We start from the raw sequence: 5,321 nt of genomic DNA on the forward strand, positions 1-5,321 counted from the left end.
TAAAAAATAGATTATAACCTTTTTGTTTTAAAGTTAATCTAGTCACCTCGCCCACAGGAGGCTGTGCCCTGACCATTTCAAGTTAGACATGTACATTAGCTTTCCTTGATCTTCCCTACATGGGTGCTCATGTGGTCTGCAGTATATGGCCCATTTCCCCTTTTGGTCCTTGGCAATATGGGTGACTACAAGACATACAGTGTGCAAAGTAGACCATTGGTGTTGTTTTTAATTGTTTTCAAACGGTTATATCCAAATGTACTGAGCCAGATGGATTAGGGTACAGGTACAGGTACAGGTACAGGGTACGAGAGCCCAATATTTCGATCAAGCACATTCAGATTTCATAGTCGCTTTTCCATTTTTTCGCTTTTGCAAAGGTCACTGCTCTGCTCCTGGATGGACGGACTATGCCACAAACTGCGGGTAGTCCTACCCATCATCACTATGCCTGCTGATGGCATTCAGTATTGTTTTCTTCTGAAGGAGAATCCGTTATTCGCCTCGCCTCCCCTTGCCCACTGAGGGCTGGCACAGAACCATGTAAAAACTAACACAGAGAGCAAATGACCACTGTTTCTTCACGACAGAAAAGAGTGGTGGCGATGTAGCAGGAGGGACACATAACATTCATGAGTAAGAGGTTTGGACTCCCAACCACACGCTTCTTCTTGAGTTTCCTCTTCTCCTCCACTTCGGGAGCTGGCCGCAAGAGCTCTTTTGCACGCTCAAGACGTCCCCCTCTCCTTCCTTCAATCACTGAAGCACAAGAGTAAAATCTTGACTGAGGAAATAAAAGGATTGACGTAGAGATCAAGGCCTCAAAGACAATAAGGTGTTAGAGGCATTTTAGCTTTTTAATGTCATTAACATTGGTTCTAACTGTAGCTGGCTACCTGCTCTTGAAGAACATCCAAATGTTGAAGGCGACCATTTGATAAATGCTTACAACATTTTTAAAATGTTGAGCAGGAAAATATGGACAATTAACATCAAACAATGTTTCCCTGTTTCATGCAAAAACAATCATAAGTTTCCAACAATTGAAGACCATGGGCCTCATTACGAGTCCGGCAGTAACCGTGCCTGAAATTCCGGCAGGTTACCGCCAGACTCGTATTACCATTACGCCTCCGTGATTCCCGGAATTACCGGGACATTACAACCCCGATGACCTGGGAATTCCAGAGGCGCAATTCGGTAAATCCCCATTCCCATTGAGTCCCATAGGACTCAATGGGAATGGGGACCATGGAAACACCGGCACCATCTTGTGATGGTGCCGGTGTTTCCACGTCCGCCTGCAGGCGGGCAGTGTTAAACCTGCCAGGTCAGACCTGGCGGGAATGGCACCTCCGCTTGCAGGACTCGAGATCACCCGTTATTTCCATATCGGGGGACTTGTAATGAGGCCCCATGTTTTTCCGTACAGTTCTAAACCGCAGCAGCTGCGTGGCATGGGGTACTAACCCTGCAAAAATTCATGAATTATCGACAAATGGCTCAACAGCACTGTGAAAATAGCATAACAAGGGTGGGCAAGGGTAAGCCGGGGAAAAGGAACATCCCTGTATACCCAAGAGTGGTTGAGGCCGATGTTGGTGCAAAGGAGGTATTGTCTCCTGAGGGGTCACTGACATGCTAAATGATTTAAGGTAAATGGTGGCTGGTCAATGTTTTCAGTGAAGTAATATTCCCCCCACATTAACATGAGCATCTGAGCATGAACAAGGAGCCCTAACTGATGTGGGGAGATTTGGGCGGGGTTCTCTTCCTGAGAACGTTTTTTGGTTGAAATGGTTCGTTTTAGAGCCAAAAATCCATACAATTTATAATCGGACATATTATGTAACACCTAAAAGAATCCCATCGATGGTCGGTCGCCAACAATACACAAGAACATTTTTCAAGATTTTCATGATCCCTCGGCCCACAATATATACCAGCATTGCCACTGGAAAACAGTTTCATGACACTGTGTCCTGTGAAAATAAACAGAGTCCACAAGTATTCAACTATAAGCAAGCCTATGTCGATAAGATGCACTGCTTCTTTCAAGTGTGGCGAACAGGGTTAAATTGTATGGCAAAATTGTGCACAGATAAGGCAAGCACATAGGCATCGCCTCATGTAATGGACAGCACCCAACAAGAAACATGGAGACTGCCTCAATTTAAAGTGAAGAGGCACCAGAATAATGCCTTGCTTCATTCTCATGTCTAGTTGTTTCTTTCAGTTACCACAAAAAAGGTGCACTCTGGGACTGCAGGTAGTTAATTGCTTCCAAGAAAGATAGCACTCAACAAATAGCGCAGACATTGCCAAACATATAGGAACATCACCAAATTGTAAGATAATATTGCACCCTTTCTCCTAGGCCTAGGGCTTCGATGGTTCCCTGAACAGAAAGCTAGCTGACTCCCTAGGGGCCTTCAAACTGTCCCTCTCCTAACCCCGCTTAGTGTTCTTTGGGGAGTTAGATGCCTTCCATTTGCCCTATTGGAATCACCCACCAGTTACACACAGTCTCACCTTGCCCTTCTTCTGCCTCCTGTGATCTCTAACCCACCAGGCTTCTAGCCTTCCAATGTTTCACCTCCTCCTTCCTACCTCCACCATTGATGTTACTTCCCCTCCCACTTACTACTAGCTCTACTCTCTCCTTTTACTGCTACTCCTCCTCTAGGACTTCTCCACTGCTACCGTGTCTCTTCTACTACCACCTGCACCTCTCACTGTTACCATAACACCTCACTACTACTATCTCTTTCCACTACCACCACCATCTACTACCACCTTCCACTCCTCTCTCTACTACCCTGGCCTCATTAGTGCCACCACTCACTTCTAATGCCTCCGCCTATTCTTACTATTGTTACTCCCCTCTTCCCACTTCAACCACCACTTCCACTCAGCAGTAACCCTCTCTCCAACCACCTCCACACTCCTTCTCTCACTCCTCCTATTGGTCTCGTGGTACTCCTCCTTCCACCTCTGACCTCACCCTTCTAAACCAGAAGCTGCCCTTTCCATTTCTTCCTTAAATCCCCCCGGCCCCCAATGATTGGTTTGCTCACTCTAGCCAATCTACTGACCCAAATTCCAGGAGGTGTGTGAGGAGGGCTGGAAAACTTCTAAAGAGGGATCAAGCCCCGCTCCCTTTTCCCAACGCAGCTAGCCGGGATCAGGGCAGAAAAACAGGATGATTTGTGGGGATCTGCCATTCCCTGCTCGTTACCCCGGCCTTCCTGTAGAGCTTTTTTTGGTTAAAAATCTCCAGTGGCCTAGCAGGCTCCAGCTGACACGGTCTGTCGGAGCCACGCTCACCACCAGGGAGCAGCTCCGGTCCCTGAGCCAGAGATGAGCGCCTGTCCGCCATTTTGACGGCAGCTCCTGCTGTCGCCCAGACAGTGGAGGTAAAATGGGGATGGAAGAGGGCCGGCACTCTGGCACCTTTGCACCCTTAGAGTGGGTAGGGGGACTGGTTCCCCCCTCTCTACCCTAAAAAGGCCTGAAAGCAGGCCTTGTCATGCACTTCCACCCTTTTCTGGAAGTATTCCTCATTCCCCTGCCCCTGCATTCTATATGACTTTTTCAGTTCCTAGGTGATTGCTTTTATGAGGCTTGTCTCGTCCACTTGATTGAGTTCCTGTTATACAGTTTCCCTTGTCGAAGGTCATCTCCAAACAATCTCTTGGAGGTATAAATCAAACAGGTGAAAAACTGGCCCAATTAGAACTTGTTCTGGGAGGCTACGCATGACTATCGCAGGTATGGTCAGCTATCTCACAAAAACACTGATACTAAATCTAGCCAGGGGTTAACGATCTGCATCTCCATGAAGACAAATAATCTGTGTCCACTAATCCAGCCACAGTTCCTCGGCTAAAATAAGATTAGACCTGATCGCTGTCCTTTTACTGCCTAAGTCGAGAAGGGCAGGGCTTGGATTCCTTGTACCATTACAGGGATATGAAATTGGACACCGACCAGGTGCCTTGCTCTGTTTCAACTTCTTCCTCTGGAATCAGCAAAGTGTTACGCTCACCTGGTCTCTGTAGGGACGTTGGGGCACGGTTGCAGCCCTCCCTGGAAATGGGTCATCCTTGTCAGGCTTCTTCCACTGCACATATGTTGTAGGCTGCAGCGATTGGTGACACTGCCCCTGCGCGGAGATGAGAGATCGAGAAAATGCTGCTATGTGACTCATATACCCTGACCTGTTGATTAATGATGATGAGCTCTCGGTCCTGCTGCTTACTGCAGGGGCGCTCTTGATGGACCGAGTTCCTTCACTGGCCTATTGTAGGTGGCAGTCCAGTCCGCTGTGGCTAAGCCACTCCTGATGGTAAGTGGCTTAAGGCTTTAAAATATTGTGATGATTCCTGATTATTGTCAGTGTCTTTTAATAATTTCTTTCTTCTGCTTTCTCTCCACAGGTGAAGTTGCGGCCCTGCTGTTGTTGCGGGGCATGAAGCGAGGCCAAAATCGAAGAAATGGGGCCCACGATGCTCCGGCAGCAGGGTAGTGTTGGCTTAAGGTTGAGCGCGAAGATTTGTCAAAAGCGCAACCTTAAACGCTATGTCTTTGTGAGTTCTAACCTTGTCTTTATCTTTTCTCTCGCAGGATTGCTCACCGTGCCACGGTGTCAGGGTTTGAATGCTGCCTTCCTGAGGTCTGGAGGTGACTGATGAATGCCAGAGTGCCCGATGATTCGTGCCGACGAGAGCATGTTCCAAGGTAAGTATTGAGGCTGGAAACGAAGTTAAGATGCTGATGCTGGTAACTGAAAACAAAGGTAAAATGCTGATGCTGGTAACTGGAACACAAAGGTAAGATGCTGATGCTGGTAACTGGAACACAAAGGTAAGATGGACACAGGCAGCAGTGAGCGTTACGCTGATATCAGTGCAGAATAACGCGAACCTCTTGCATGAAGGCTGAGCGGGCTTATATAGTCTAGCTCTGGCCACGCCCATTAGCCTTGGCTCTCCGGCCCCACCCTGCCACTCTGATGCTGCACATGCAATCCATCTTCCCCCAGCAGCCACGCCGAACAAATGCACGTGGAGATTCCAGCATGGAAAATAAAGCACTGTGCACCAAACCAAGTGTGTCAGCTTACATTTGTTCATGAGCCTGGCGCCAAAGGTGCCAGGACTGAGTCCAGATGGGTCCTTTATGGTGGATTCTCCCAAAGGGACAATCAAAAGTTATGTCACCCCTTGCCCTTGTCCCCTGATGGTGCAGGGTCTGTGTTTCTGGGCCAGTGGCCATGACACAAAGCACTCGGAGTCAGGTTCCTCTTCTGGTAGTTGTGT

At 48.1% G+C, this 5,321-nt stretch overlaps 1 pseudogene; it reads right to left on the reverse strand.

The window, feature by feature from the left end:
- Nucleotides 1–464: 464 nt before the first annotated feature.
- LOC138555802 (small ribosomal subunit protein eS27-like) lies at nt 465–3,379 on the reverse strand (annotated as a pseudogene).
- Between the last annotated feature and the right edge of the window lie 1,942 nt (nt 3,380–5,321).

This window comes from Ambystoma mexicanum, chromosome 1p (genome assembly GCF_040938575.1).
Source record: "Ambystoma mexicanum isolate Mex_15411 chromosome 1p, UKY_AmexF1_1, whole genome shotgun sequence".
Taxonomy (NCBI): Eukaryota; Metazoa; Chordata; class Amphibia; order Caudata; family Ambystomatidae; genus Ambystoma; species Ambystoma mexicanum.